At 38.5% G+C, this 27,307-nt stretch overlaps 1 pseudogene; it reads left to right on the top strand.

Moving 5' to 3' along the window:
- LOC134381756 (uncharacterized) overlaps window positions 1–27,307 on the top strand; it is a 67,095-nt pseudogene that overhangs the window by 20,184 nt on the left and 19,604 nt on the right.

Genomic DNA, 27,307 nt, shown 5'->3' with positions numbered 1-27,307 from the left:
TTGCTGGTTCTGGAGCCTCGGCCACTGGAGCCACCCTACAGCAGGTGCAACTGTACTCCATGCTGTACTGTAGCTTTGTTCGCTCCCATGCTCTCCACCGTGATTTCCTGGCTGCTCCATAAGCACCCACCCTCACGCACCATTACCACTGATGTGGCGAAGATGCCTGCACCCTGGCACTAGTCTTCATCACCGAAGACACAGGCAGCCCTGCCCCGCTGCTGCAGGCATCGGCAGCTGCAGTGCTGGGGACAATTGCAATCTTCAGCCTCATTGACCCCAGAGGATGGACATGCGCATGCACTGTACAGCTGCATCCTCACCGGAGCCAGAACCACATCACCTTACACAGTGCAAAGAAGGTTAACGTCATCAAGTGTCTTTTCTGACCACACGGAGTAAAATTAGAACTCAGTAATGGGAAGAAAGCCGGAAAGTTCCCAAATATATGGTAATCTAACATCATACTCCTGAACATCCAATGGGTCAAAGAAGAAATCAAAATTTCATAAGACAAGTGAAAATGAAACACAACGTACCCAAACTTAGGTCATGTAGCAAAGCTGTACTAAAAGGGAAGTTCATAGAAATAAACATCTACATTAAAAAAGAAGGAAGGTCTCCAAACAGTTTAACTTTGTGCCTCAAGGAACTAGAAAAAGGAGAATTAAGCCCCAAATTAGCAGAAATATAATAATAACAAAGATCAGAGAAAAATAAGTTAAATAGAGACTAGAATAGCAATAGAAAAAAATCAACAAAACAGAGCTTTTTTTTTTTTGGGAAAATAAACAAAACTGACAAATATTTAGCTAAAGTAAGGGAAAAAAGAGAAGACAAATAAGTATAAAATTAGAAATGAAAGAGGGAACATTACAACTTGTACCACAGAAATAAAAATGATTATGAGAGACTACTATGAACAATTACATGCTGAAAAATCGGACAACCTAGAAAAAATAGATGAATTCCTAGAAAAATAGAACCTACCAAGACTAAATCATGCAGAGGTAGAAAATCTGAACAGACCAATAACAAGTAATGAGAATAAATCAGTAATAAAAAGTCTCCCATTAAAGAGAAACCCAGGACCTGATGGCTTCATTGCTGAATTCTAACAAACATTTATAAAAGAACTAGTACCAATACTTTTCAAACTCTTCCAAAAAACGAAGAGGAGAAAATACTTCCAAACTCATTTTATGAGGCTAGCATTACTCTGATACCCAAGTCAGACAAGGAGAATACAAGAAAGAAAAAAAAAAAAATCACAGGCAATTAGCCTGATAAACATAGATACAAAATACCAAAAAAAAAAAAAAAAAAGAAAGAAAGAAAGAAAGAAAAAAGAGAAAACCCAGTAAACTGAAAACTGAATTCAACAGCACATTAAAAGTATCATCTTCCGTAATTTAAGTAAGATTTATTATCCTTGGATAGAAATATGATTCAACATATGCAAATCTGTAAATGCAATACACTACATTAACAAAATGAAGAACAAAAAACCATATGATTATCTCAATAGATGCAGAAAAAGCACTTGACAAAATTCAGCATTCTTTCATGATAAAAACTCTCAATGAATTAATCATGGAAAGACTATACTTCAACACAATAAAGACAATATATTACAAGCCCATAGCTGACATCATACTCAAGGATTGTAAATTGAAATCGTTTCTTCTAAGATCAGGAACCAGACAAGGATGCTTACTCTTGTACTTCTATTCATTGTCTCTGCAGACAACATGAACATTTATATAGAAAACACTAAAGAATCCACCAAAAAGTGTTGGAACTAATAAATGAATTCAGAAAAGCTGCAGAATAAAAAAAGCAATACTCAAAAATCAGTTGCATTTCTGTACACCAATGATGACATATCCAAACAAGAAATAATCCTGTTTAGAATATCATCAAAAAGAAAGTAAAATACTTAGAAATAAATTTAACCAAGGAGGTGAAAGATCTTTATACTGAAAACTGTACAATATATGTCATTGGTGAAAGAAACTGAAGAAAAATTAAAAAAAGAAAAGATATCCATTTTCATGGATTAAAAGAATTAATATAGTTAAAATGTCCATATTACTCAAAGCAATGTACAGATTTGATGCAATCCCTATCAAAATTCCAATAAGATTTCTCACAAAAATAGAAAAAAGATCTAAAAATCATATGGAACCACAAAAATTCTGTAGACCTGAAGCAATCTTAAGCAAAATAAAATAAAATAATAATAATAAAACAAATAAATAAACAAATAAAATAAAAACGAAACAACAACAACAAAAAGCCAAAGGCCTCAAACTACCTGACTTCAAAATACACTACAAAGTTATAGTGATCAAAACAGTGTGTTACTGGCATAAAAACAGACACATAGACTGATGGAACACAGTAGAGAGCCCAGAAATCCACACATATACAGTCTGTTGATTTTTGGCAAAGTTGATAAGAGTACACAACAAGGAATGACAATTTCTTCAATATATGGTATTGGGACAACTGGATATCTACATGCAGAAGAATAAAATAAGACCTTTTAAATCTCACAGCTTATAGAAAAATCAACTCAAAATGAATTAAAGACTTAAATGTAAGATTTGAAACTAATAGAAAAGAGCACAAAGAGGGCCGACCCCATGGCTCAGTCGGGAGAGTGCGGCGCTGGAAGCACAGCAGCACTCCCGCCACGGGTTCGGATCCTATATAGGGATGGCCAGTTCGGATGGCTGGTTCGCTCACTGGCTGAGCGGGGTCACAAAAAAAAAAAAAAAGAAAGAAAGAAAGAAAAGAGCACAAAGGAAAAGCCCCATGACACTGTTCTTGGCAATGATTTTTTGGATGTGAACCCTAAAGCACAGACAACAAAATTAAAAATAAGCAAATGGCATTATTAGAAACTAAAGAGCTTCTTCACAGCCAAGGAAACAACAGAATGAGAGACAACCTATGGAATGGGAGAAAATATTTGCACATCATACATTCAGTAAAGAGTTAATATCTAAAATAGATAAGAAACTCCAAAACTCAATAGTAAGAAAACAAATAACCCAATTGAAAAACATGAGCAAAGACATTTCTATTTTTCAGCATTGTGGTGGACTTTAAAAACCTTACAAAATATCCACAGTATTTGATATGAAGAAATAGTTAAGTAGGTTAAAGTGTGCACCTTTATATATGGACCAGAATGAGGACTCAAAGCACAAAGAAAAAAAATTCTGGTTTCTGAACCAGAAGTTCTTTCTTTGCTGAAATTCTCTGGAATTATCATATTATCTCTTGAAACTCTCAGCCTGGAGAGCAAATGTTCTCTTTCTACCAGGAAATGAATTAAGTGTCATACTTTCTCAAAACAGATGTAATATGGTCCCTGATGAACATGCGAAAAATAATTCCCTTTCTCTCTTGAGAAAAACTAAACATTGCTAGAGTATGTTTAGTTTTTCTCAAGAGAGAAAGGAGAAGCTTTTGAATGTTCTCACCACAAAGAAATGATAAGGGCATGTGGTGATGAATACATTAACTCCCCTGACACGATTATTATACATCATATATATGTATCAAAACATTAAATTGTATCTCATAAATACATACAATGTGTCAATTAAAATAAAAAATTAATTTAAAAAAATAGCAAGTGATGGTGAAGATGTGGAGAAAGGAAACACTTGCACACTGCTTTTTAAAATTTTTTGTTGAAACTTAATTGATTGTACATATTTGTGGGGTACAGAGTTGACTATCAATACTTGTATACAATATGTGATGGTCAAGTCAGGATAATTAGCTTATTCCTCATTGCAGTGCACAATCATTCTTTGTGTCCATTAACCAATTACTCTCTTAGCAAAGTTCAGGTATATAGTGCATTATTTTAACTACAGTCACCATGCCGTACAGTATGTCTCCAGAACTTAATCATTTATTCTGGAAGGTTTGTACCCTTTGATCAACATCTCCCCAATCCCAACCCCCAGCCCTTGGTAAACCACCGCTATACTCTCTGTTTCTATGAGTTTGACTTTTTAAGATTTCACATATATGAGAGATCCTGTGATATTTGTCTTTCTGTACCTGACTTATTTCGCTTAACATAATGTCCTCTATGTTCATCCCTGTTGTCACTAATGATAAGATTTCCTACTTGTTAAAAGCTGAATAGTATCCCATTGTGTATGTATTCTACATTGAACACTGATAACACCATGGTCAAAGATTCAGATACCCTCACTGGCCAGCCATCAAAGGAAAAAAAAAAAGAAAACGACCAACGTTTAGTGGGTCTCCCATAGTTTGGTGGCTATTACAGTTGCCTCACCCTTGCACACTGCTGGTGGAGATGTAAAGTAGTATTTATAGCCGTTATGGAAAACAGCAAAATCAACCTAAGTGTCCATCAACAGGATAAAGAAAATGTGGAATGTAAAAACATTACATCTCAACATTAAACATAGAAAGACCTTAACATTTTCGTTTGTAATTTCTTATTCAATCTTCTTTGTATAGCTTGAATAGCTAACCAATCTTCTGAAGTGCTCCTAGTTATATTTGGCATCCTGAAATTTATGTAGAGACATTTCAAAGTACATGTACCTTCTAGAACCATTTATTTTTATTTTTTTGGCTGGAGGAATTTGGTCCGGCAGTTTTTGTTTGCCCAATAATTGCACATCTTTCCATGTTTAGAGTGCTCTGCACTGAAATTCACTGAAAGAGGAAGGTGGCTCAAAGTCATTGCAGGGAGCCCTGGGTAAACATTTCTGGATATGAAACTTTAAATGTAACAGAAATCTTGATTTGCTTTCTCTCATAATATATACCATCAATGAGATGCTAGCAGGCACTGTAAATGGCTGAACAGGACCTATGGATTGTTATAGAAAAATGTAGGAGGAATATAAAAGGTAATTTCAAGAGGACTGACTGCTTAATTAAAGAAATAGCAGAGTGGTGTCATGCAGTGGGAAGCTAGGAACATTTCTTGTTTCATGCAAACGGGCTTAGGGAAAAAAGGCAAAAAATAAATATGAGGGTAATTCAAAAAGTTAATGGAAAGACTTTATTATATTTTAATTGTATTTTTCTATGAAATTTTTGAGGTATCCTCGAAGAAGCTGAGCAAACCCACTGTATAACTCAGGAAAACGTGTTACTAAATCTGTCTTCAATGCACAAAAGTGATTCCAGAGGCCCAAGAAGTTTTGGTGTTGAATTCAACCCAGAGAAAACACTAGTATCACTCATCACTGTTTCATTTAATTAGAAAGGATTACTGGTGTTAATGGGCTCCTTTCTGTACAACAAAAAGTTGGTGGAAAAAGATACTGTTTACCTTGCAGAAGAACAAAGCAGTCAGAAAAAATTGTGGACTAGTAACTCACAAATGAATGCAGATTTAAATTTGAAGTTGGGGAGAGCCTTACAGTAAAAATCTTTATTGAGATTTCAATCATCTTTTTTTTTATTTTGCAAGGGTTTACCATAATTTCAGCAAGAAAGCCCAAACTCAAAAGAAGATAAGTTACTACAAATAGGTTTCCCATAGGTAACTACCTTAAGGAAACAAGAACAGCAATATGGAAAGACTATTTGGTACAAAAGAGTTGAAAAGCTGGAAGACTCTATATGTCTAGTAATAGAGCAATAGTTGTATGGTACATTATAATCATATGATAGTCACTGTAATATGACATAAATCTTAAAATGAAGGTTATAAGTACTATACAGCAGCATATATTTAAGCCCTAATGTTAGGTAAAAATCGGAATATTGAGTTATATATATTAATATATATGTAATTATAGCATATAAGGGAAAATTAACAGGAGGAAAGACTTCAGTGTCTAAGACTTCTGTATATACTTCATTTCACAATTTTTTTCTTAAGCATGCTAATAGCATCAATTAATGTAGTTTTTTCCCCCAAATTTCCAAACTGTGGTCATATGGAAAACAATTTTTAAAAATTCACTCATATTCATCCCCGAACTAAGAAAGAAAAATTGCTGTAAGTGTCGACTGCCTCCAAGAATCCTTTTCAAATTGGGCTGGCCATATATTAATTTTCTTTTATTTTGTAAATCAACAGAAAGCATAAATTTCATTTTTCTTTTTGCATTCACATGGGAGCCTATAATTCTTTTAAATCACAGATATTTCTTGTACTTGGGATTAGATGAGGTAATGCATTTGGAAATTATTTTTTAAATTAAAATACTATAAAAATAATAGCTAATATTGTCAGTAACATCTCTATTATCCATGGTATAGAGTTGTGAGTACAATAGACACATGCTCAGCAGATGCTTTACTAAATGGATGAGTGAACTCACAGGACTAATGGTACATGAGTCAAATGTTGTTTTTTCATGATTGCTTAAGGACTGGGTGATCCTAAGTGAAAATTACATTATAAAGTTGTTTGTAGGGGGATATAAGGCTCTCCCCAAATCCAGACTTATGTCTTGATTAAATTGAGTTCAAAGGAGTAGCAAAGGAAGCTTGTACTGAAAAGAGGACACAAGAGACAGTATAAAGGGTGGTATAGGAGGGGTGGGAGATTAGCTCTACCCACTTAGGTAGAGGAGGGAAATTATTTTTATTTAGCAATACTTGGAAGATCAATGTCACCCTCCCCAGACAGTACCCATGAGGAAATGTGAGGGCCACCCAACACAGGAGGCCTTTCCCTGCTCACCAGCAAAGGTTGCAACCAAGATTGATCTTGGAGCCCCAGCCTGATGAGAGGAGAGTTGAGGTAACTGCCCAGGTAAGCTGGATTTTCATTTGTGGTTGTTGTTTAGAATAAAGAATCTTTCTGCCTTGATAGGATTTACTAGGCTATGTAAAAACTGTGCCTGTTCGGTGGGAACTAGATAGAAGCTGACCTTTCTGAAAAACTTAAATAGTTTAATGAATAAAAGGGTGCCTCAGTTTAAGCAGTGAAAGTAGAGTTTATGAAAAGTTAAGCACTCATTACAGAAAAGACTGTTTTTCAGCAGATTGAGGTCACACTTCTCCATAGGACTCACATTGGCCTGCCAGTAGGAATTCCAGGGTATTCTTGGTTTCCCTCCCCAAGTATTTCTGGGACCCCCAGGAAATGCTCATAGGTTACAGGAATTGGGAGTTGTGGTCATTGCCACCTCAGTCAGCTGGCTGCTGCTCTGCCCTCTGCTCCCCCAGCTTCCTTTGCCTTTGTCAGCTTCCTTTGCACTGCCACTTCCCTTAAATGCCCCCATAATTGCCTGTTAGGTGGTTCAAAGCTTTATGAAGTTTGGGGGATTTCAAAAGGGTATCACAACAAAGAGGTTGCCAAAAGCATTCCAGATATGGCAGCTTTCAAAGCTCCTCTGGGAGGTCATCTACTGGATGTGCCTCTTTTCCAGCTCTCGACTCCCCTCTCAGTGAAGCCACCCGCTGGCTGCTTGTCATTCACAGTCAAGTACCCTTCAGCACACTTACCTGGAGTCCTGGCCCTCCAACCTAAAAGGCCTCCAAACATCCACATTTCCCCATTCCCCTTTCAGGATGACTGGGAATGGGAAAAGGCCACAGAGCAAGAACATTTTCCTTCAAGGCTCCAGAATAAATCAGAACATTGCAGTTTAACAATATACATTTTCCTAATTCAGCTTGTTCAATCTTTGAAGACACCAAATGTGGAATAAAGAGCTGAGGCTCAGGATGGGCAGCCCCAGTCCAGGCCTGTTCCTTTTTACATTCTTTCTTGCAGTGTAGGCTGAGGAGAGCATCAGGATTGCATACCGGCATCTCTCTGATGCTTGGCATCTAGTGGAACAGACTACATCTGGGTTTGCATTTAGGTCTTCCCCAGAGCTGTGCACAGGCACTTCATAACCAGAGGAACAACTTAAGTGGCTTTTCACCGAACTAAAGTGTGGTCATCCTTCAAAGCAAACTCAAGCTTCCACCCTTGAAGAGAAAGTCTGTTTGCAATTTTTTGAGCTTGAAAAGGAAACATACTAAATAAGAGTTTTGTGGAGAGACTAGCCCTAGCAGCTATTAAAATGCATAATAAGTTACAGTAATTAAGTTTAGAACTGAGGTAGAAATAGGAAAATCAAACAGATTACAGAGTCTAGAAATAGACCTGTATATGTTTTGGAACTGGACATGCAAGATGATATTTGGAATTCATGAGGCAAAATTACATTGGTAAGAAATTATATTTGGACAATGAAAAATTTGGAAAAAATATATAGCTAGATCCTTACCTCATGTCTTACATCAAATTTAATTCCCAATAATTAAAACATTTGTATTTAAAGAATTAAATCATAAAAGTACTAGAAGAAAATACCAGTGATGTCAAAAGTAATTTTGGAGTGGGTAAGCCGTCGGGGCTTTACGTAAAACCTGGAAGTTATAAAGCATAAGGTTGGTGAATTGAGCTACTTTAAAGAAAGTGTAAAAACTTCAATGTTATAATGATACTGTCAACAAAGTAGAAAAAGAAAACCTCAAAGGACAAAGCAAGAAAAATAGGAACAAATATGATAAAGATATAGTAATTGCATACATATATATTCTTACAAATCAAGAAGAATAAACAAATAATAAAAATGTAGATGAGTAAAGGAAATGAATAGATCATTCACAGAGGAAATGTATTTCTGTGTATGTGTCTGTATAAATAGGACATTGCAAATCCATACTTAACATTTGTAATGAGCGGGCATATTCCCAACTTTATCCATAATTAAAGGAATATAAATTACAACAATAAAATACAATTTTTACCTATTGGTGAATACTGGGTGTTGGTGAGGATGTGGCAAAGCAAACACTTTATTTGTAAGCATTATGGTTGAGACCAATCTGACGTTATCTATCAAAATATACAATGTACATATTTTTTAAGCCAGGGATTCCACTTCTATGATATACTTGCACAGGTACACAAAGATATACATACAAATAATTTAACTGCAGAATGGCTTGTAATAACAGGCAACTGGAAGTCACCTAATGGTCACTTACGAGAGGATTTATTAAAGTACAGTCTGCCCAGACAATATTCAGTTCCTAAAAAGAACAAATTTGACCTGGGTGTACTGATATGGAAAAATGTCTGAATATATCGAGTTAAAAACAGAACATATGTGACAGAACATATGCTTTGTGTGATTCCCATTTGAATATTTTTAAAAGAAACATTATATGTAGATGTAGTTGCATATATGTAAATCATTTCTCCAGGGATATAAAATAAATTGTTAAGTGTGGTTACCTGTGGTGAGAGCACGTGGTGGGGATGGACAGGTGACAGGGAGAGGAATTTTACCTTTCGTCATATACTCCTCTGTATAACTGAAGATATTACTCTGACTACGTAATATTCTTACAATACATAACAAATTGAATCTTTAGGTCCAGTCTTGGCTAGGGCAGCATGTTATATGGAGGAGGTCTAGGCATTTGTGTTTGCCTGGAGGTTGAGGAAGTGGGATGGGGTAAGAAGCATGTGTGGTCATTCCAGAAATAGGGTGTCTACCCTCCTTGCCTCATGCCACCTCAAGGAATAGTGTCACTAGGCACCCTCCTTATTATTTCCTGCTTCTGCTTCTGTCCAAGGAGGGAAGGTAACAAGATCTTTCCAGAACATGTCTTCTAACTTCTTCTTTGGTCAGCCCCAATCTTCCCTCTTTCCTCTTCTCTCCCACCTTCCCTCACCACATCTCTCCCCTGCCGTCATGCAATGCAAAGGGTGGCCCCTGGCACAGTTCTCCCTCTCTGGGGCTCTGTGGGTAGCTAGCTCTACCCTGGATTTGGTTCCAGCCTGTCATCATAATGGACTCACCTTCCTCTTGTGAAAAAGATGGTGCAAGAGAGTAGCCGTTGTCACTGAGAAGACTCAGCCGAAGCTTTCTCTACCAAGCTCCCAACATTAAGGAAAGAGGCATCTCGTGTGTAATTACTATAAATGCTCTTGCACATTAGAAAACTTTAGAGTCACTTAATGGCAACAGCTTGAGAATTTCTCAGGGAGTGTTAGGAAAACCTAAAAATCTTTGACGCAGCCTGCATTTGTTATCACTGTGGAAAGGAGTGACTGGAGGAACTCTGGGACTTGACAACTCTTGGATGTTTTTGTCTTTCTTCTTTCTCTTTTCTTCTCTGAGAAGCCAGACATGATTCTGTAAGTTGAGTTTTTATAACTGCCTGAGGAGGCGACTGCTGAATTTTCCTTCAACTTTATTTCCTTTTCTTCTATACCAAAAGCAGCATTTAGGCTCCAGCCAATGGTGTGGAAATGATAGGATTCTCATGACAGGATGGGAGGCTAAGAATCTGGAAAGTTTCATTATTGATAAGTCACTGCCCTAAAGGAAAAGCGGAACAGAGCTCAGTTAGGCTTTGCTGCTAGTAAAGAGGGCTTTTTGAGCTCCACTGGGCATAAAGAGGGCAGCAGCCTTTTGCCTGCAAATTTTCTCAGACCATGGATATGTCTTTGACAATTCACTTTCCACAGTAGCAGTAACTTTTATCTGAGATATGTGGCTCCCAGAGGGTGGGAAAATGCTGGTGTGTGTAAGTCAGACTGAGCACATGCACGTGTGTGTGCATGTGTATGGGGGTGAAGGGGTGGGGTGTATATGGGCTGTGGACAAAAGTTGGAACCAATTCTAGTATTTCTTCTTTGGACCATCCTGGTTCACATGGTCTGGCTGAGAAGGAGCACACTCTCAGTCTGTCTCAGTGTGATGCTGTGATACACCTACCTCTTCACACTGTAGTGTGTGTGTGTGTGTGTGTGTGTGTGTGTGTGTGTGTGTGTATGAAAGAGAAGCAGACAGTGAAAGGAAGAGAGATAGAGACACTCTGAGAAAGAGAGAGGTTTGAGCTTCATGCAAACTGATTCAGATACATGAATTTTTCCTATAAATTTGTCAGGCAATAGCCTAAATTTTACAGAAACACTACATTAATCAGGGCATAAACTAATTTCTGATAAAACTATAGTTTATAGTTGATTTTTGAAATCAGAGAATATTCTCTGAACCATCTCATTGATATGGTATTATTGGTGACAACAGGGTGTTAGGACCAAGGGTTCAGAACATCTGCTTCCTACCTGGGCCAAGCCTCTATCCTCCCTGGAAGCTTCTCTGGAAGATACACCCATAAGGGACACACAGAGACTAAAGTGACAAAGCTACATGATTGACAGTTGGGTTTAGGCTTGAGGTCTTAGTCCATAGAACTCTGTGAAGCTGACTGGATGTAAAGAGCATAATTTTTTACTATCTGCTATGCAGTTATACCCAATCCATCATATCTGCCAGCTGCAGGGGAGTGGAACTTCAGACAGAGGGGGAGAGAGAGAGGGAGAGGGAGACTGAAAGGAGAGTGCCATTGTTTCCAGTCCAATGCCTAGGGTGACCTAGACTGCAACTGGAGCCATGGGCTCAGGCTTGGCTGTTGACAGAAAAGAGAGGGGATAGAGTGGTACAGAAAACAAGACTTGGTCCCACTTGCCACTCCAACTGCACAGCTGAGAGCAGGAAAGGAGAGCCACTCCCAATTGCATTCCACTGCATAGCAACTTCGCCCAGTAGTGAAAGGGGCCACAGTGGTGTTCTGGAGTCTGACAATCAGACCAATTTCAGTAGTCACCCCTGCTTCCAGTGGTGTTTGCAATGGGAAGGTGAAGAAGTGAAGAAGCCTGTGCAAGTATGGGGTGGGGGTGGGTAGAGGAGGCTCTATTCTAGAGCTTGCCCTCTTCCCTCAAGGCTTCAGGGAGACCTTAGAAATCATCTAGTTAAATTCACACATTTTGGAAATTTATTTTGGTAGAGAAATTTATTTAAATGAAGTAAATTCTACCAGCAGAGTCAGGAGTTGAGCCAAGGTCTTTGACTTGGAAACTTTTCCATTTGCCCTAAACCACTTGCATATGTGAAAGCCGCAGAGGTAACTGCAAATCTCAGGACTCAAAAGAGCTTGACTGGGAAACCAGTGCTGCATAGATCCATCTCTCAGTCTGAAAAATATTTTAGGAACCCATCATAAAAGCAAATATCCCACATATTGGCAGAATATCTCATAGTTTAATAATAGTGACATTGCTTGTATGATGCTAACAGACGTGATGGATGTATTTTTTCTGAACATATCATATAGTCCTGGACATTGTATAGAAAAATTTTTATTAAATTACAGCTACATATATGTGCGTGTGTGTGTGTGTGTGTATTTTAAGTTTGGGCTTTGAGGCCATACCTGTTGAAATATGTAAGAAACCAAACCAACTGTATTAAATATAGTGGTTTTAAAAGCTTACAGTGACCTTTTAAACTGCTGTCCTCATTTAGCAAACCCATGGAAATGGACAAGGTAGAATCTTCCCAACATAATGACTATTCTTCAGAATAATTTTACTAAAATAGACCTAGCACTGCCCAATTATTTCCACTCTTGTCTAAAAGCAAGTGAAAGGTCTGTAGCATGTCTTCAGGAACCAGTCCTGGGTGGGGGTGGGGGGTGGAAGTGGCATGTTGTGACTCTTTTTTTATTTCCAATTATGAAACCTATTTATTACAATATGCAGAAAAGGTTTTAGAGAAGAACCACGAACTGTGTGAAGTTGGTGAGTGAGCAAAGAAAACTTACTATATATAACAAGTTGGTCTGAAACTGGACCATGATACAAACACAACAAAATCATTCTAAGTGGAAACTCCATAATTGCAGAGTTCGATTAGAACCAGTTGATCTCTAGAGAGATTGAGATCTAGTTTATTCCTCATTTGACAGAGGATTCAGGGTGCATCTTCAACTCATTGATATAAACAGAGAGCCTGTGAAGCGGTCCTTCTATATGATAGTATCTGTTGCTGTGTATTAATCATAAAATTACATTCTATATCTCTTCTTATTCTAACTGTGAGGGTCAAGATTTCACCATCTGCTTACGTCAACAGTAGGGACTATGAAATGGTAGCATGAGAAATCTTAATTCAGATCCAGATTTGGGGGTTTAAATTCTGAACTCACCACTTCTTAGATGAAGGAGCTTATGCAAGTTATCCCTTTTGTGCTGTAATTTTCCCAGTTGGGATCTGTTTTACCCACTTCAAAAAATAGGTGTGATGACTAAATAAGAGTGGATGAGCATAAAAGTACTAAGCACAAAGCTTCGATCATCTTAAGCTCAGTAAATGCTCGTGGTTAAATATCCTAGCTTCTGGCACATTGTATTGATTTTAAAACAGTAGCTTCATTTCCTTTCCTTTCAACCTTGAATCCAACAGTCTACTTCTCTTAGGATCACATTGCTAGTAATAGCAATAATCATTTTAGGTTAATTTAAGTATTTTTTTTTATAACCAACACATGTCTTTTATATTTTATAGCTCATATCACCATATAAGCATGAATGTTTTATGTGACTAAGTTCAATTCCCTGAGTTCTGGCAACAGAATTCTTGACTTGGACCAAAAGAGTCTAAGAGGCTCCACTATGTGCTGATATTTAGAATAACACATAATACATTAGATTGGAATCTTCAGGGTATGGAAGAGTCGAGGGTGCTTTTAATTAAAATTATTTGGAAATGCAGCTTGAGATTAACTTAAATAAGGACCACTGGCCTGGAAGCAAACTAGGTATTGTATTTCTGGAAACCACACAAATTCTTTCATTTAGTAAAAGGTATTGTCATTATGAGGATGAGACTTCCCAGTGCCATCACGATGAGACCCACTCTTGCCACGCTTCCCTTGGCACATTGCTAGAACACATCACAATTCTTTTCTAAGAGGTTCAGTGACTTGGGGGCACACAAACAGACTGAAAGAAAATTTGATAATTGTCCAATCAATGTGCTGTTAGTGATAAAAGCGAGGATTTTAAAACATTCCATGGAGAATGAGCCTCAGAATGAAAGTGTGTTCAGCATGTTCCCACTTCTCTGTTTGCATCCATTTATTAGACATTTCCTCTATGCCAGGCACTGTGCTAGCTATTTTGATATGTTATCTAATTTAGTTCTTACAGTAGCTCTGACCTACAAATTACTTGATTTTAAAGTTGAGAAAGTAGAGGGAGGTCGGGGACTAATTGGGTGGGGGACATGGGGTATAATCACAATTTGTGGTAATGGGTGTGCTTCCAGTATTGATCTGGCCATCACATCTTGGGCATGAATGGTGATAGACAGCTTTGTACCCCGTGAATATTCATAACCAATAAAAATAAATAAATAAATAAAGTTGAGAAAGTGGTGGTTACAAGAGGTTCTCATTGAAGTTTATAAGTGATGGAGCTTAGATTTATATTTAAGTCTGATTCCAGAGACCAGGGTCTTAACCACTATGCTAGTACTTGCCATGTGAGTTAGGGGCTTGTGCTTTAGGTGGTTGGAGGCCTTTATCTTCAACCTGTTGTCAAATGTTAATATTGTAGTGGACAAGTCCAGGGACAACTGAGATAATCTTGGAAGTAGATGTTTGAATCAAGATTTCCCTTGCCTACTATGTTTCAGGTTTCGAATCCTGCAGAAAGAATTCTAGAACAAATTTGAATAAAGAAGCTTTACTTGTTTCCTTTAAACTGGGAATGGAACCAGACTCAGAAAGAATTCTTTTGTTCTAACTCCTTCATTCAGCAAGGTGTATTCTGTGCCTACTACCTGCCAGGAACACTTCTAGGCATCTGCAACACATCAGTGAGCAAGATAAACAAAACTTGGGCTCTCCTTTTATTTTAACTTATATTCTAGACTCTAAATCATCTGAATTTCCAAAGAGAAATAGAGTTTGCTAGTTTGAAACTCTGCAGTGGAGATGGTCCAATGACTTGATTGCTTTTGTAGCCTACAATGTAATTTCCTTTTTATTCCTTGAGTCTAAATAAATGTCAGGAATACTGAAAAGGTTGAAACTGACATGTTTCCATCAACAAATTCATACCGGTTGGATGTAGTGGGATAAAATGGGCTGAGAAATCACTCACCCTCCAGGTGTGCTGCTCTGCTTGTATCATTTGTGACCTACGTTGGTGCTTTGGGTGTTCACTGGATTATTAATGTGTCATTAATATAAGTATGAATGGAAGGCATTAAGAACTGTTTACTTCTGTCTCGAAAAGTCAGATAAACATGTCCAAAGGTTCTCTGCTAGACAAATATGAGAATTATAAGTGTTCTCTTATGTGGTAAATGTTTATGAAAGAAAATCAAAAAGAATGTCCTCCCCTCACCTCCACCCACCTGCCAACAACAACAAGAGGATTTCTGAAATTGGTTCTCTCCAAGAGCCCCTGGGTAAGAAGCTGACCTACTGTTTCTTCATCTCTGAGGCTATCGGGAGGAGGAGAGTCAGTATAAAACTCCTTTGAGAGGCAGCTAGAACACAGCAATTTAGCTTAGGGATTCTGAAGCTAAAATGCCTGGGTTCAAATGTTTGGTTTTGACTCTAGCTGTGTGATCTTGGCAAGTTGCTTACCTTCTCTGTGCTTCAATTTTCTCATCTGTAAAATGTGGATTATAAGAATGGTACCTGCCTCATAGTTTCTTTTTGAAGACTAAAAGATTTAAACATATGAAGCATTTAGAAAGTTGGCTGGCACACAGTGAGTGTTCAAAGTTGGCTTTTATTGATTATGGGTTCATTTTGTTGTGGACCTTCTGAGAATCCTGACTTTTATCTTTATGCAGCCTCCTAGACAATTCGCTGTGTATTTAAGATTAGTCTGAGAATTCTATGGCCTGTTCTAATCCATCAACCCCCAGGACGCTGTCTGTGAGAGGTTCCCATCCCTGGGGCTGAGGGGTAGAGGAAAGATGGGAGGAAGAGGGAGATGTGCTGGGCGGTGCAGTTTCTGTTTCTATCACTAAATAGACCATTGCTTTAAAAACCTGGGAGTCTAGAATTCTTGTTTTTTCTAAATTATTTTTATTTATACGTATTTATGGGTACAGAGTTGACTATCAGTATTTGTGAAGAATTCTTAATTAAAGTAGCTTCATCATTTGGAGAGGAGACTAGGAATTAAAACACAAACTGAGGAGCTATAAGTTTTCTTTTTTGTACACAGTGGAACCCGAGGCCATTTGTTACCTTGAATTTGCCTAGGAGTTAAAATGCAGCAAATTTTATTTGGGGGACCTAGGTCTCTGTAATTGGTTTAGGTAAAAGGCTCTCTTAGAATTCACAAGACACTTGTACCTAGAGGGGAAGCAGTATGTAATTATTTAAAAGCAACTGCTCTTGCTAAATTGTGCTTTTAGATGTTCCAGGGGCAAAGCCCCAGTAAGGAATCATCTTTGTTAAACACAGGCTAGCTAGAAATTTTCAAGTGCTATAGCAGGGACGAGCTTGGGTGAGGAGAAGATGGTTATTTGAATGAACCAGCAACTTGGTTGCTTCATCAGTTTTTAGGTTGGGAGGTGATAATCACTAGAATGTCTGTTTTGGGGAAACACTTAAGATTTCAGAAACCTTCTTAGTTTTTGTGTTTCTGATGCAGAAAAGAGCAGTATGGAATCACCACATGAACAGATAGAAGTTTTTACCCACAGTGAGAATATTCAGTGAGAAGCAGCCTCAATTTAATTTTGTCAACAGGAGGATCCACTGTGTTATAATATGCAAATGGGAAATAGCTGGGAGGCCAGGCCTCACCTGAAACAAGGGAATTTTTTTCATTTTTTTTTTTTTGAGAAAATAGACCTTTTTCTGAGCCAAGGTTAAATTAAATGGTGATGGAAATAAAATTTAGTGACAAGAGGTATTATTCTGTTCCTAACAATATTACTTTTTAACATTATCTTTATATACTTATTCACTATGTGAGCTTAGACCTTATCTGTCTGTGCTTTAGTTTCCTAGTACATAAAATGAGATTAATAACACCATCTATTGCATGGGGCTTTTAAATTTTAAATGAATAAATATATATATATATATATATAAAATTCTTAGTATAGTACTATCAAAATATATATATTTATATTTGGTAAATACTGTGTTTAGATGACCAAATACATTATTATTCTAATAGTTCATCTGAAGAGACAAATTATCAGGAGGTGTGAAAGTATACTTTACCTCATTTTCCTCAGGTACCCACCCTGAACGGGGACCTATTTTGTCTGATCCACACATCCACGACCGATGTAGGCCTTTGAGGAGGGGAGCAGTTTGTGTAGGACCAGTTTTTTACTTTTAAAGATATTAAATGATGGCAAATCTCTCACCCACACAAAGAGAAACTATAACAGAATGATTTGTTCTACCTATCAGTATCATTTATCCACACAAGAATTTGGAGTGGCAGTAGAAAATGTCTCCAGGCCGCTACATGCACTGTTTGGGATTTTAGATGTAGACCTTAACTCTAGAAATTCAGTGGCCAAATAAGGATCTATTAAAAATGTGCCTCTCCTGTCTATAATAATTCTGTACTTACTGTTGCTGGAGAGACACACAGGTTGCACTGTTCTTGTTGCATCTATTTTGAAAGAATGGTTGGCAGACGATAGTGGTAAAATAGCAGAGAAAATAGCCAAGATGTATTCTGATTAAGCAAAAGCCCAGCCTTATGTTGTTTAATGGAAACAGAAGGAAAAAGGTTCTTTTCTCCTTGTATCAAGGATTTTTGTAAAGTGATCACACATCCTTGTTTTCACCTTCTGGTCCCAGCTGCTCTGAGGTTTGGGCTCCTACCTAAAGCAGTATAATGAAGGAGAAAGGGTCCTGGTTTTCTCAGAAGAGTAATGAATGGGAAGTAAGGTAGTGAGTCAGCTGGTCAGCAGGCATCTGCAGTTTGGGGAACACTCAGTGCTCCTCACTTCCTCCACCTTGAGTTCTGGCTGTCCCTGGACTAACTTCTATGCTGCCTACCTTATAGCAGACTTGATATGGGGGTTCTAGGTCTCTTTCCCCTCCTCCCCGATGTTCTGAAGTCCCTGGCATTGACTGTCCTCATGGCCAACTGAGAAATATCAGAAAGTGCACGAGGAATGTGCCACTCTAAAAAGGGACCAGAAGCACGGGATTACCACTGCCTGAGCCCATGATAATGCAGTAGAAAAGTTGACAAAGAGGCTTTTGACTTAAGAAGGGAAGAACTATTACCCACTAATGATGCATTAAAATAATAGTTAAAATGTGGACTCCTGTCACCAGTACAGAATTAAACCGATCAAGGTTAAACAGGATAGAAGGAAACGGAGGGAACGAGCCTGGAGTGAAGAATGGTAATCTACAGTTACTCAGTGTAATCGCATTTATACAGTATGAAAGGATTGCCCCTGAGCCACCAGGGAGACTCCCACTCAGCCTTTCTCAACTGAGTGTTCTCTTCTGGATCGCAGAACACAGAAAGTTGTTTGGGTGTGACTGTTTTAATTTTCCTAAGGATGGTACAGAACATTCTAGTTGCATAAGAGGGAAGTTAATTTATGACGTATAATAGGCGCCTTAGGGCTTTAGAGGTGAATTCTTTTAGGTTAAGAAAGGGTCCTCATTCTTTTAGCACCACGTGTTTCGAAGATAGTAATGTGGGGTGGTAATGTGGACAGCCCATGGCTGGCAATGCCTGCTTGGTCAGAGAGTGCAGTATGTTTTTCTCCTCCCCCTAACTTCCTACCCAGAGCGGGTTTTGATGTTCATATAATTGTGAATTATCATTCATTCACTACAAAATTATCTATTAATCTTTTATTCCATTCTAGGCACTGTGCTGAGAGCAGGGCATATAAGGGTGAATAAGAAACAGATAAAAACAAATCACTTTATCATCAGTGCTATGTTGAGGAAAAACTCCGAGGGGCCAGGAGAGAAAGAAAAAGGATGGGTTTGGGACTATGGATGGTGAGTGTGTTGGGAAGGAGGAATACTTCAAAGAGGGATGCTACTGAGCACACACAAACATTGCCTCGTCTTGGCAGATGCACCTGTCTGGCAGGTGATGTAGCCATACAGGCAATGTTTATGCATTTACGTGCAGAAAAAAATGTTATCTCTCTGCCTCACAGTTATTTTATAAACAAAACCAATTCCTTCTGGAATTATTGCCGTGAGGCTGAGAGTCATTGTACTGCTAGTACACATGAGAAAGGTCAGGACATAGCTGCCATGCAATAATGTTGAGTAACAATATTAATGAATAAATGAAAGGACATTTTACAACAATGGGGTGTTGAATTTGTGGGAGTCATAAAATAAATTGGTTCCACATTTTCTCTATTTATTGTTGAATTTTTGGCGATAATAAAACACTCCCCTTTCTTCTTGACCTCATTTACTGAAACCAAAGCAATTACAGAGAATGTAAACTCCTGAAAAAGTTGTATTTCTCTCTCCTGTAAAAAGAAAAAAATCCCTCAAGAAGGAGATCCTACATTCTGGCCTAGTGTGTGTGTTGATCTTAGCTGTGTTGCTTTAATTCCAGTCACATATTTAAAATGCTTTCAAATTCTGACCCATTCCTACATTTATACAGAACCTGAAATATTTTAGACCTTTTCTCTTATCTTTAAACAAATCTAAAATTTATTTATGACATAATTTTATTTAATTTTAAAAGGCCTATGCTATGCGTATGAAGCAATCATTTTGAAATTTCTAGAATTTATTTTTTAAAAGAGAAATATATTTATAGATCTGGTAGAATGATATGTAAAAAAATAATTTCTGGAAGCTCAACAATTTGAGACATCCGTAGGACTATGTGATATTTAAATTTTATGTAATAAATTTGTTTAGGCTTTGGTACCCAGGTGTCTGGTCAAACATCAGTAGTCTGCTCAAAAACATATGCACACACACACACACTCACTTATATATACACACACACTCATATATACATATACACTTAGCCTATTATATGTATATGTAATTTATATATATATATATCCATGTATATGTGGTGCTGCTTCTCTGAAGAATTCTGGCTGATACAGATGGTTTTCTTCTCTTCTCTAATTGTATCTCCAGAGGAACCAGGGAGAAAAATGGTAATAGTTTCTCAATTTCTATTGCTCTGACGCGAAACCAGAGAGATGTGAAAAGAAGCTAGGACAGTGTCCCACTCTTTGAGCTCTGCTCTCCCTTTCTCCCTCCCTGCAAAAAGAAAAAAAGCATGAACTGGGGAGAGGAACATCGAGCACACCCATTCATTTGATTCATTGGTTCTATATGGTAAAATAGAAAAATATGGGTAAGATTTTGAAACTTCATATACTCCTTTAATTTCCTTCTGATAACACCATGTATTATTTTATGCTGAGGAACAGCCTCACTTTTATAAAAATCAGATTATTTTTTCACCATTAGCTAGGGACGAATACAAGAAGCTATTTTGGGAAGTGCACCTCAGGATTTGCCAGAGGTGGCTAGAAGCCGGATTATCTTTGAAAGAATAGGAAAGACACAAGTTCATATATTTGATTTGCAGTTTAGGAGGATACTGGGTAGGGAAAATTATCTCTCTGTACATAAAAAAAGTGCTTTACACTAGTCATTACAACTCTTATTACAGCTTTGGTCATAGATGTTTAGGAATTAACCAAAAAGATAGATGTAAATAGCAGTTAATTTATTCTACCCAAATATTTTTTGTAGTTCAATAAACAGCATTTCTCTGTCTCATAAAGAGCATGTATTCATTATAAACACATTAACTTGGTAAAATTTTTGTCTGCTAAAAATATTAACAAAGGGCGCATTCCTGCCACTTCTACACAGCAGGGTAAAATGGTTGGGGCTTGTGATTATTGCTTAAGTTTAGGCTCTGAAGATTATCGATCTAAATAAATGCCACTTCCTTCAACTTAGTTTTCTAATCAGGAAATATCCCAGAGATTAGACAGAAAGATCTGATCTTTATCCCCAGCCCCTGCCCAGTGGGCTGAGTTCTATACACCCAGGCTCCTAACCTGGAAAAACAGCTCACAGGTCCCTACCCTAACAAACATACCCCTGGACCAGTAAAAGCAAAGTGCATTTGCACGCTCCCTAAGCAGCAGCCAAGCGCTCCACCCTGAGCAGTCCCGCCTAGTGGCCTTGCCTACTGCCCCGGGAAGCCGCTGGCTAGGGCCCCTCTTGGCAGGCCTGCTCCATGGCCTCGCCCACTGCCCGAGAAGCCTGTGGTAGGGCCTTCTCTCTGAAGCACATTTAGCAGCCTTGCCCACCGCTGGAGAATTGGCTGTCTGGGCCCCTTATCTGCAGGCCTTCTTTATAGCCTTGCCTGCAGGCCAAGAAGGGACTGGCTCAGCCCCCTATAGGCAGTCCTATTCTGTGGGCTCGCCCACCACCTGAGAAGTGGCTAGCTGAGGACCCCTCTGCAGCACATCTAGTGGCCTTGCCTGCTGTCCCAGAAGTGGCTGTCTGGGTGCCCCCCATTAGCAGGCCTGCTCTACCTCCCCTGTTGTATGAGAAGCAGTTGGCTTGGCACCCTCTCTGCAGTCCCAGCTAGCAGCCTTGCCCACTGCCTGAGACACAGCTGGTGGATCCCTGACCCCCCACAGACCTGATTAGAGGCTTCTGCCGCTGCCTGAGAAGTGGCTGACTGGCCTGCTTCACTGCTCTTTGCCCAGTGCCCAAGAAGTGGCTGGCAGGGTCCTGTCTCTCCAGCTCCGTCCAGCAGCTTTGCCCACTGCCCTTTGGTAGTTGAGGGGATGTTGAATGTTCCCAACACAAAGAGGTGACAAATATTTGAAGTGATAGATATGCTAAATATCATGATATGATCATTGCACACTGTAACAATATACACAAATATTATATTGTACCCCATAATTATATACAATTATCATGTGTCAATAGAGAAAAAACAAATTAAAAGGAAAAAGATTTGAGAAACAGGAGTAGATTACAGGTTACCAGAAACAGGAGGAAAGGAATAATGCTTAATGGGTGTATCAATCCAAGTCTGTTGCTTATAACATAAATACCTGGAACCATGTAATTTGTAAGAAAACAAAATTTATCACTTACAATTTCAGAGGCTGGGAAGTCTAAAGTCCAGGAAACACATCTGGTGAGAGCTTTCTTCAGTGGTGATTTCAGTGACACAGAGTATCACATAGCAAAAATGGAAAATGGCAGAGCAGAGAGAGACTCTCACATGCTCTCCTTTCAGAGCCCTCAGAACCATGCCCATGACCACCATTAAACCATCAACTTAATCAGCTCTTTAAGGCCCCACCTTTCAACTACCACAATAGGATTTCTCGCCCTCTTAACACTGTCACAGTGGGGACTGAGTTTCCAACATGTTAAAATTTTGGGGGGAAACAATTCAATCCATAATCATGGGTAAAAAGTTTATGATCAGGATTACAAAATGTTTTGAAAGTTGGTAGAGGTAGTGGTTACACAGCATTGTGAATATAATTAAATCCATGCAATTGTATGTTTAAAAATGCTTATAATGGAAATTTTTATGCTACATATGTCTTACCAAAAAAAAAGAAAAAAACCCCAAAAACAAAAAACTGGGGGATAAAGAACCAAGTTACAAAGTCACAGTTAAATAGGAAGAATAAATTCTGGTGCTTTAGGGTGACTACAGCTATTAATATTGTATTGTATACTTCAAGATAGCCAGCAAAGAGGATCTTGAATGTTATTACCACAAAGAAATGATAAAGGTTTAGGTGATAGATATGCTAACTATTCTGACTGGATCATTTGTGCATGTGTTGAAACAACAGACTGTACCGTATAAAAATCTACAATAAAAAAAATGAATAATAGAATTGAAATGGATCTCAAGACATCTAATTGGTCTAACTGCCTCAGGTAGTTTCTAGACCAGCAATGGCAAAAAAAGTTTTATCTCACATAAGCACTCTGTTGACATGAATTCTGAGTATCAAATCCAGGCTGTAGAATTTGCCATAATGTATTAGTGATGTTTGCTATGGGTGAGGGACAGAAAAGTGCTGATACTCATGACACATAGTCAATTCTTGGATAAAACCAACAGAGAAGGGGAATTACTACTTCAGTTTAAGGTGATTTCAAACAGTGAGGGAGAGTTTCAGGTGAGAAAGGTCATAGGCAGAGAAAATTCATCTTGCTACAAGGAAAAGAGAATGTTGACAAATAGGCATATTTTTGAATATGATAACTTTTCTGAAAATGTGCTAAAAGTAATAATGCTCTTGAGATGATTATGTGAAATGTGATGGAAACTTTAAAGGCTAACAGAGTGTCATTACTTACTTTCCTGGCTCAGAAGAACAAAATACTGAGAGTGAAAAGTGTAAAGTAGATGAAAGTTGGCTTTCTTCACATCCGAATTCAGATGTTCTTTCTGTAATACAAAATATTCTTAAATGGGACTTTCATATACCTAAATTTAAACATATAAAATTTTTTAAAACGCTGTTTTGCTGAACTCTATGAAACAATAAATTTGCCATTTAATGAAAAATCCATTTCCTCATAAAAACAGAACTTTCTGTTCTTGGTTTAGACATCTTCAGAGCAACTTTTTTGATAGTTTTGTTTTAAAATGTGGGTACACTATACTTAGCTTAGAAATAAAATAGAAACCAGGTTCTGGTCAAGATGGCAGAATAGACAGTCCCCAGCATCACTCTCTCCCACACATCAACAAATTTACAACCATAAAAAATGTAACAACAGCCAAGCTGGTGCTGCTGGAGCTCAGGGGAAGAGGAGGAGAGACCTACAGAGTGCACGAAGATGAGAGAAGCCATGATGGGAGAAAGAAAAAACTGCTCTGAGTGTTTCATGCCACAGTCACTTTAAAGCTGGAACTGCAGAGCACATGGAGCAGGAGCTGGCAGAAGCTGCAGCTGTGCCCTTCAGATAAAGTTGCTTGGAGGCCACAGGGGAGAAGAGGGCCTTGGTGGCCCCCAGGACAGCAAGACCACTAATTGGGTTCCTGTGGACCCATGCAGGAGTGAGGAGCTGAAAAAGAATAGCTGAAAAAGGGGAGCCATTCAGAGTGTAGAAAGCACTAACATTTATAAAGCAGATGTATTTCACAGGGCCTATTTTCCAAAGCCCTGTCATCTCAGATTTAGCCTAACCTTTCGGAATTACATATAGAAATGTTAACCTTGCAAAAGACAGGAAACTTTCCTCAGGCTAAAGTCTCTTTTGTGGATATAAAATTGAAACACAGTAAAGTTGCTAGCTGAAGGACAGATGTCCTTGGTTAACCTACCATTTGTATGCAAAAATACTGAGGAAACTGCTGCAGGAAAGCACAGCATTTGCTAAGAACAAGCTTTTATTGGTGGATCGACTTAACCTTTTGCAAATTGCATTATGGAATGTCACTGCTTGTTTCACTGATGTTACCAGCCTATACTGTTAAACTATACTTAGCCATAACCCCACCTATGTTCTTTTCTTGTAACTTTCTGGTCTGGAGAATAAATGCAGGAAGAGAACCCCAGCTCATAGTTAATTTCCAAAGGAAGGAATGCCTCTCTCTTGAGGGTTCCAGGAAATTAACCCCTTCGGGGTCTCTCACTACTCGGAAGAAATGGGCTTTGAGTAATCCTTTTTGCATCTCTGTCACCCGGGGGAAGAGAGGTGACAAATCTGTGTGAGGCAAAGCAACATCAGAGGCCAGTGAATCATCATAAGGGACCGGGTCTGGGCCCATCTGGTGGTTAGTGTTTGGAGCACAGGCAGTGGGGGAGACGGGTCCACTGGGAGAACACTGAGACTCAGTATGGACAGCCGATCCGTCCCCCAATCAGCACAGAACAACTCAGGGGAGACTGGTCAGGAATGCAGAATTGCATGGGGTGCAGTTTGATGAAAAGATTGAGGCCTGGACCAGAGTTTCTATACAACGCAGGTGCACTGGGTCTCTGGAGAGCTGGAAGTACCTATAAGGTCAAACATTAAACCTTGAGCTCCACAAAAAGTCTTGCCTAGGGAAACAGCAGCAAAGCAGCAATTTAGCTCAACAACACAGCTCAAGTACTGGTTCCCACAGGAAGTTCCCCCATTTTAGAAGTAAGCAAAGGACAAAAAATTAGTTCTGGCCCAGGCACACCACCAGCATCTTGGAGCCTGCCAGGGGACCCGAGGTATGGAGGCGAGGACTGGACCCCCTGCCCACATCCAGGCACACCGCCAGCACCTGGGGCCCTGCCAGTGCCAATGAGCATGCCAAAAACATCACCTCCATGTGGGAGGTCCACCACAGCCACCACAGTAACCATGGCTGCCATGAAAGTGGGTAGAGGTCACAACCACCACACGGATAGTCCTCCAGCCACTGGAGTGCATTGACACAAGGTGAGTCACCAGCAGAGACCAAAGAAAAGAAGAGGATGTCTCTCTCCACAAAGCCCATTCCAGAGTGACAGAAGAGGTATGGGTCTAGTTTCATTCTCCTGCATATGGATATCCAGTTCTCCCAGCACCATTTGCTGAAGAGGCAGTCCCTTCGCCAGTGAATAGGCTTGGTGCCTTTGTCAAAGATCAGCTGGCAGTAAGTGTGTGGGTTGATTTCTGGATTCTCTATTCTATTCCATTGGTCAGTGTGTCTGTTTTTATGCCAGTACCATATTGTTTTGGTTATTATCGCTTTGTAGTATAGCTTAAAGTCAGGTAGTGTTATGCCTCCAGCTTTATTTTTTTTGCTCAGCATTGCTTTGGCTATGCGTGGTCTTTTATTGTTCCATATAAATATCTGGATAGTTTTTTCCATTTCTGAGAAAAATGTCTTTGGAATTTTGATGGGGATTGCATTGAATTTGTATATCACTTTGGGTAGTATGGACATTTTCACTATGTTGATTCTTCCAATCCAAGAGCATGGGATATCTTTCCATCTTCTTGTATCCTCTCTAATTTCTCTCAGCAGTGGTTTGTAGTTCTCATTATAGAGATTTTTCACCTCCTTGGTTAACTCAATTCCTAAGTATTTTATTTTTTTGGTGGCTATTGTAAATGGGCAGGCTTTCTTGATTTCTCATTCTGCATGCTCACTATTGGAGAAAAGAAATGCTACTGATTTTTGTGTGTTGATTTTGTATCCTGCTACTGTGCTGAAATCATTTATCAATTCCAGCAGTTTTTTTGTAGAGGTTTTAGGCTGTTCGATATATAGGATCATGTCATCTGCAAACAGGGACAGTTTGACTTCATCTTTTCCAATCTGGATGCCCTTTATTTCCTTCTCTTCTCTGATTGCTCTGGCTAGTACTTCCAACACTATGTTGAATAGGAGTGGTGAGAGTGGGCATCCTTGTCTAGTTCCTGTTCTTAAAGGAAAAGCTTTCAGCTTTTGCCCATTCAGGATGATATTGGCAGTGGGTTTGGCATATATGGCTTTAATTATGTTGAGATACTTTCCCTCTATACCTAACTTATAGAGGGTCTTTGTCATGAATGAGTGCTGAACTTTATCAAATGCTTTTTCAGCATCTATAGAGATGATCATATGGTCCTTGTGTTTGAGTTTATTAATCTGGTGTATCACATTTATTGATTTGCGTATGTTGAACCAACCTTGCATCCCTGGGATGAATCCCACTTGATCGTGATGAATAATTTTATGTATGTGTTGCTGTATTCTGTTTGCTAGTATTTTAGTGAGGATTTTTGCATCTATCTTCATCAAGGATATCGGCCTGTAGTTTTCTTTTTTGGTTTTATCTTTACCTGGTTTTGGTATCAGGATGATGTTTGCTTCATAGAATGAGTTTGGGAGATTTGCGTCCGTTTCAATCTTTTGGAATAGTTTGTAAAGAATCGGTGTCAATTCCTCTTTGAATGTTTGGTAAAATTCTGCTGTGAATCCATCTGGTCCTGCCTAGTTACCCTTTTAAAATTAAATAAAAATTTAAAATCAAAACATTATAATTATATATATATATATTTATGGGGTACAATGTGATGTTTTGATATATATATACATATATATATAGTATAATAATCTAATCAGGGTAGTTAATGTATTCATCACCTCATGCATTTATATTTCTTTGTGGTAAGACCATTCAAAGCCTGTCCCCTAGCTATTTTGTAATATACAATATTTTACTGTTAACCATAGTCATGCTATTGTGCAATAGAACACTATAACTTATTCCTTTTATCTAATTGTAATTTTGTGCCTGTTGACTAACCTTTCCCTATTTTCTTTTCTTCCCTCCTCTCCCCAGTCTCTGATAAGCACTTTTTAAAAAAATTCTACACGAGCGAGATCATACAGTATTTATCCTTCTGTGCCTGGTTTATTTCACTTAAATAATGTCTTCCAGGTACAGCCATATTACTGCAAATAACAGGGTTTCACTATTTTTTATGGCTGAATAGT

The sequence above is a fragment of the Cynocephalus volans genome, chromosome 7 (assembly GCF_027409185.1).
Source record: "Cynocephalus volans isolate mCynVol1 chromosome 7, mCynVol1.pri, whole genome shotgun sequence".
NCBI classification, from domain to species: domain Eukaryota; kingdom Metazoa; phylum Chordata; class Mammalia; order Dermoptera; family Cynocephalidae; genus Cynocephalus; species Cynocephalus volans.
Note: the sequence above shows the minus strand (reverse complement) of the source record. Positions and strands in the feature narration are given on the sequence as shown.